The following is a 7,464-nucleotide window of genomic DNA, read 5'->3' on the forward strand; positions in this document are numbered from 1 at the left end:
GCCACCAAGGAAGTGGCTTCTAGGATGGACCAATGAGTATCCAGCAATATTTCTGTCATGTCACATGACCTTTCGCGTGCTTTAATATGGTTGAAAACATTTTGGCACGCAATTTTCTGTACAAAATAATTAAAGCATTGTCGATTTCTTCCGAAAATTTTCATTGCGAAGTTAGATCATATACAAGCAGTTGTGAAGATTTCACTACCTGGTTGAAAGAATTTGAAATAAATGTTGGACATCCCGCAAAAATATCCATGTGAAGTATTACTTAATAAGTGGTAAATAACACGAAGAAATAAATATGTGATAAACATCTGAGCCCAAATGCTATCTTTACATAAAACTATGTGTAGAAGAAAAATATTTGCACCAATTTTATATATTATGCAAATAGAAGTCAGCTCTTTTTATTGCAGTCTATATGAAAAAGATGTTCTATAATAATAGCCAATGCAGAATTTTATTCAAAGTAAACTTTGCTAATTTGCATTCGTATATATTTAGTATGTTAAATTTCGCATTTGATAACTGCTCGCTCTTAAATGTACTGTCTACACAAGCAATGCTCATCAAACAGAATGAATTTATCTTTTTCACAACGAATATATTAAATTTATTCAGATATAACATTTAATAATAACAATGGATATAATCGTGTTATACACAATATGTAATCTGCATCTTGCACTTTCAAAATCAAAAGAATGCGAGCACTGAAATAAGAAAACACTAGATTCATTGTAACCCTTCCAGTCCTTCTCAGCTCAATTAAAAAAAAAAAAAAAAACTATAAACTTGAATTCTCTTAATCCACAGGTGTTAGTAAATGTATAATATTTGAGGCTAATTGCAGCTTGAGTCATTTGCTCGATGTAAAGAGCGATAATATGCCGTGAACATCAATTCAAATATTAATGCGTGATAAAAATCGCGAAAGTGAAATGTCAGCGATTAATAAAAATCATAAAACGAAAGCACTATGGTATTTTCTATTATTACGCCATACATTTATAACTGCGAAGCAAACGCAAATTAAAACGTAAACGCTCACATGCACGAAGATTTAGCGTCATAAGAGCAATAGAAGCTCATTGGTCCATTTTCGAAACTCCTCCCTCGGTGGCTACGCTGATGTGCATTTGTGAAATATGCCCACCGTAACTGCTTACTTAGAGACATGAGTCACTGATCAGAATAGGTGTGAGCTCCTGATATGGTTGGTACAACACTTATCAACCTGGTATGGTTGGTAAGTGTTGAAAGTTAGCTGCACTTTGTCTTAGCTTCGTGCAGATTTGCTGAAGTTGTAACCCAGTTAATATACAGTATTTAATATATTTAATACGTTCCAATGAACCGTTAAAGCAGTAGAGGTGATAAATTGTTTTGTATTATCTGTTAGCTTAGGCTCTTAGCTGTAATGAATGAAGTTTTATGTTTATTTTTGCATTTTTGTGTTGTATCTTACATCCACAATAAGGCGATAAATTACCTTAATATGTAAAATAAAAAGGAAAGGCGATAAATTACATTAATATATAGAGATAACTTCTAAAGCTGAGCAATTAGTTACAAATAATAAAATTAGATATCCTTAGTCATAAGGATATCTAATTTTATTATTTGTAACTAATTGCTCAGCTTTAGATTTACATGGTTACAATTACAGTTTTTTTAATTTCTAAAAATAACATTGAAAAAGCACCAAGAATATTTTACAGCAGATATAATTTATGATATTTAATTTAAAATGATATTAGTATAATTATGCATTAAAAGTTGTAAACCATTTATGCTTCGTAGCAGCAACAAAATATTTATACGTCTTTTTAATTTGAAAATTTTCCAGATATTTAATTTAAAATGATATTAGTATAATTATGCATTAAAAGTTGTAAACCATTTATGCTTCGTAGCAGCAACAAAATATTTATACGTCTTTTTAATTTGAAAATTTTCCAGATATTTTAGATAATTTACATTAATTTCCTTCTCTTTACCTTCTTTTCTAAGTTAATTTTTTTTCAATAAACAAGTCAATGTTCCCATTAGTCTCTGCTTCATCTCCTCATTTATTAACGTTTCAACAATGTACATTTGAAGAATAAGTTTCTTTCTCTTTATAAAATCAATTTTTTATTCAATGAGTTTCCTCTTCATTTTAAAATATTCAAATTTAATTAAAGATTCATGTTATTCTGAAGATCTGCTTGCAATTGGAATATATAGAAGGCACTTTTCGTTTTATTTCTCTAATAATATGAGTATTGAGATATAACGTCAGAGGCAGCGCCAAAGTGTGGCAGAATTTTTAGAATTTAGTGAAGGATCGACCAACAAAATTTAAGGATGGCAAAATTTTTAGGATTTGGGGCAGTCAGTGGAGTTTTGGATGGTGCACTACGATATACAAGATGAATCTTTTAATAAATTGTCGGCTTTCAGTTTCTTTGCTTGGTTCAGTGCTCGTGTCTAGTGAAAAGTTACGAAAATAAGGGGAAGGTAAATGGTTTAACCGGAACTTCTTCGGATTCTTCGAATTCAGGAGAAAACACGGATGTTTGTAAATGTATAGTATCAGCTCGGCATGGGGACTTTCTAAACATGCGGCCATATTGAGAGGTTGTTGGTAGGCCTGGCAGAACTGGGCAAAGTCATACTATAATGGTGCTCAGTGCTATTGCCAACGACGAATAAAATCTTGCACTCCTTGCCACGAGGAAGTTCGTGTGTTTGTTCCAATGTTACTCTCAGACAAGTGAGATAAGTCACTACAACAACAGTTTCTAAGGAAATTTTGTACTGAAATTTACTCACGCTTTTTGTCAGAGGAGTTCTACCTGAGCGTTTCATCCACAGAGCTTTGTAATCGTAGCAAGCAGTAGTATAAGGGGGAGGCAGAAGTTCACTTACTTGCTAGAAAACAAAAATGTGCATTCAAGTTGAATAAAATATTTAAAAGTTAGATGCTTAAATGAAAGTGTAATTAAATAATCGGACAAAGATCTGTTATTTTAAAAATGTATTCTAAACTGGAGAAAATTTCATAGTTTAGAATTTAAAGTACTTAGTAAATAATTTCTTTAAATTATTCGCCTTCTTAGAATAATGATATTATATTTAACTGTGTAAGGATCTTAAGTTTTACTAACGTTTATTTTTATTTTAAATCTTTACTATCACTTCTTATTTTCTACTTCCGGCCAGAATTAAAAGCGTTAACTTATTTATGCAAAATTTTGTCTGGCGAACGCCAAGTACTTAAGTTGTGGCTTTTTGCCAAGCGAGAGAGAGGAAGGAGTTAGTCGAAGCAGGCCGCTTACCTTAGCAGTTTTACTCTGTTGCTGGTTGCCTTCCAGGCCAGAGGTTTAATCCTCGTGATAATTTTTTAAACGTATTGTAGTGTTAACAGTTCTCTGTACTACATACGGCTTCCTGTTAATATAAGGCCAATCTTCCACGTAGGCCCTTGTTTATTATTCCAAAGTTAAGTTAGAGTTTAGTTAAATATTTTTATATTCTTTCGTTCAGACCACAAGTAGTTGGTCTCTGTATTCCGAAGTACGGAAATTATTGTAAAGAGTGAAAAATAAAGGGTTTCGTATACCCTTCCTGTGTATCTTGTCTACTTTCCACATTTATTGAACATAGCTTTAGTAAGCTCCCTGTTCCGAGTCAGGTCTGTGCATGTTCCCAAAGAAAGTAAGACGGAACATTGAACCTGATAACTGTTCCTATGTAAGATGAATCTTAAATAATAAAAGTTTTTTTATAATATAAAGAATCAAACTTAAATTTTTCAATGACTCTTTATTTTATATAGCGTTTTCTAAAATTTAAGCATGTTTATTAATAATATAGCATGCAAAATACGTGATCAAGCCGTTGAAATTAAAAGAATTATCAATTTCAATATCCTATTTATTTGCGCCATTATTATAAATTATCTAGCTAAAAACAATAATTAGTTAAAAATAAAATTTGCTACTATAAATGTGCTGCTAATGAATGACACTTACTCATGATGTAATTAAAGAGAATTCTATTTTTTTATCAAATAATCTGATGTGGCCACCACGTGACTTCAATGTACGCCTATTAAATTATGCACATTTTTAGCTGCACTTCATTTAAACTTATTTCCTCGAATTATTTTAACTTAATTAACCGATGTCTCAAGGGAAGTTGAAAATTACATTATAAATTGCAAATTTTGAAACTAAATATCCGGATAATTTTTATCGAAGGGGAGTCAAACTTCTTATGATTTTATCTTTTCGTAACGAGCACAAAACTTACTCAGATATTAGTATAAGAATCGGTAGACAGCATTAAAAGTTAGATTTGGTTATTTTTCCCCACCCCCCTCCCAAATTTTGTTTTTAAATTTGAACTTCCCAAAACATGAATATTTCGTCACTTAAAACATTTCCACATTTGAAAGTATATGTCTTCGACCAAGGCCGTCTAAGGAATTTTAAACCTGGAAGTGGGAAGTTGATATACTCAGATATACATACGCTTTGCTGCCGATTGCCATAAAAAAGGGAGGTGCACAACAAGATATTAAAGTTTTCCCTTATACAAAATTTCAATGCTCTACGGCTAATCGTTTATGCGAGATACATATGTACAAACGTACATACAAACATCGCGAAAAAATCCATTTTATAATCCTTTTTGGAATACAGATTCCTTTATTCTATCCATACGTACAGACGTCACGAAAAAAAAAAAAAAAATTATTCAGAAATGGAATTTCCGTTCAAATCCGAAACCTGAATTTTTTTTTGCAATTACGAAACTTCCTTTACTCTACAAGGTAGTAAAAATACAACACAAATGTATAATATCTTAGTACTTATTATGCAACTAGGAAATAAAATGAAAAGAAAGCAATGAAAATAATTATGGTATGCTTCGATACATTTTAGCAAAATTTTGAAAGTATAGTACCAAATGAAAAATTAAGTTTGTATAAAAGAAGACAGAATACGTCTTACTTTCCATGGGAAAATATAGTAGTTGGAGCATGGTTTTATAGAAAATCCACTGCTGAATGGATTGACAATACTGTAAGGACTATGAATTGATAATTGCGTGACGAAAGGTGATGAAGAATAAAATTGGTTCCTTCGTGTTCTTTCTGATTTTAGAACTAGAATAATAACTGCAAAGAAACAATGCGATTTCAAATACTTTTTCTTGCACAAGAAAATTAAGTAAGCCATACAGTTATTAGAAAGGATTATTCATAAAACTGAAAAAATATAAATGAGACAAAATGTATCAAATCAAAACTCACGTGTTTTCGTTTTAATACTCCTAGCTACTTTCGTCTGACCCCACAGACTGTTATAGGCATAGCAGTTGGAAGGAAGACCCATCGTATCGAAAACATTCACCATTTGATAATCTTTTCTGAAAAAGATAATTATTATACGATTTATGTTTATTTCTATTACATAGAGTATTATAATACATTGGAAGCTTGCCCTGCCACGAACAAATCAGTTCAGGGTCAAATTTTGCAAATGGAAAATGTCTAGAATGACGAATGATGTCTCAAGATATGAACAAATAGGTTGGTAACAAATGATATTCCAAAATGCAATTAATGCAGTAGAGAAAGAAGTCTTCAAGAAAGAAGACCGAAGGAAGGATGTTCCTAGTCATCTGACCCGCGGAATCTGTGCAAAATGGGGTAACATGCAAAGAGTCATAGAATATTATCACTGTGATAAAGCAGTAGTAAGCAATAGCAAAAATGTTCGGAATGACAATGCCATGTCTTGCTTTAGTAACATTTTAAAACACAGACAGAAACTAATCACAGTGGATGAATTTTTTATGGGGCAAAGATTCAGCAATTTTTGTGTAGAAGGCGAGTGAAGAAAGCGAGAAAAACATTTTCCAGAAAAACAAGAGTATTTGTATGGTATTATTTCTAAGATGGCTTCCCCGCAAAGCAGTTTTAAGGTTGCCATAAAATTGCAAGAAAGTCCGGGTTGCCACATTTGGTGAAAAATCGCCAATTTGGCGACATTTTGCGACAAAATTGGCGATATGCCATGGATGAATGGAGAACCTTCTGGAACGAATTCTTACCGGTTCAGCTTATAATGTTCTCGAACACAAGCCGAAAGCTATGATATATAAACCCTGCTGGTCCTCAGTGTGTGTGTGTGCCTCGTCTAGAGTGCGAGATAGTCTCGACTTAGTCAGTCCGTGCGGATTCGATCGAGTTGACAGCCGGGCAGCGAGGGCCGAGTGGGTCGTCGAGTGCATCGAAGAGTCTCTCAGTGTATCGCGATTATTGCATCGTTGAGAGAGTGTGTTAAGCTCCGGGAACGACTGAACCGAAAAGTCGGGAGCTGTGCTCTGTGTGTGGATCGCGAGTTGTAGCGTGGAGAGTCTCGAGAGTACGTGGAGTTCCGAGAACGACTGTGCAGAGTCGAGTACTGTGCTCTAGTGCTTTTCGGTGAAGCTGTCTCCGCCGTTATTGCCTGACTGTGTGAAGGCTGTGTCGCTGATTGTTCCAGCGTGTTTAGAGTAGATCTTCGACGACTGTAAAAATGTTTTGAAGCTGTTCTGATTAATATTGGTAAATAAAGTGTGTTTCGATACTTCATCAAGTGTCGTCGTTATTCACCCCAAATCCACGCGAACCCCGTACGAACGTGAAGGAAAAAAATAACGTAACAACTGGTGACAGAAAAAAAAGTAACAATATAATACTGGACCTTTAGCTTCTTCACCATTTCATCAACTTTCCTTTGTAGAGATACGGTAAAATTTAATTCAATTTTTTCTATTTTTTGTATGTTTAATACTGTATATATTAAGACACAATAACACGCCGAACAAATATTAATTTAGAAGTCAAACAACAAAAATCAGCGTTATATTTTCAAAATTTTCACAGGACTAGTTTCGATGGTTTTACCGAACCATCATCCTCAGCTTCAAAACCGCAAATGAACGAGATAGGATCATTCTAGCTAGTTCATTTGCCTTTTTCCTGAGTGAGAGTAGATATTCACTGAATGAAACTTCCTAAGGCTAAATCCTAAGGCTAAAAAAGCTAAATCCTGAAATAAAGGAAACAAATAAACAACAAAATAAAGTCATATCTTTTCAAATAAAACTCGTATCAAAGTATATTCAAAAGCAGTATCTTTTTCTGAAATAAAGGAACAAATAAAGTCGTATCTTTTCAAATAAAATGAGAGTTTGGAAAATAGTCCAAGTGTCAATAGAATGAGAACTAGTATTTAGCATTACTATGTACTAAGCATTTAGCATTACTATGTACTATTCTTGATGGCATTACTATGTACTATTCTTGATGGCATTACTATGTACTATTCTTGATGGCATTACTATGTACTATTCTTGATGGCATTCCTATGTACTATTCTCTTGGTAATACAGTCAATTGTAGGATCATAATTAGTAACT

The sequence above is a fragment of the Stegodyphus dumicola genome, chromosome 10 (assembly GCF_044657685.1).
Source record: "Stegodyphus dumicola isolate Sdum_Otavi_A_Nest chromosome 10, ASM4465768v1".
Taxonomy (NCBI): domain Eukaryota; kingdom Metazoa; phylum Arthropoda; class Arachnida; order Araneae; family Eresidae; genus Stegodyphus; species Stegodyphus dumicola.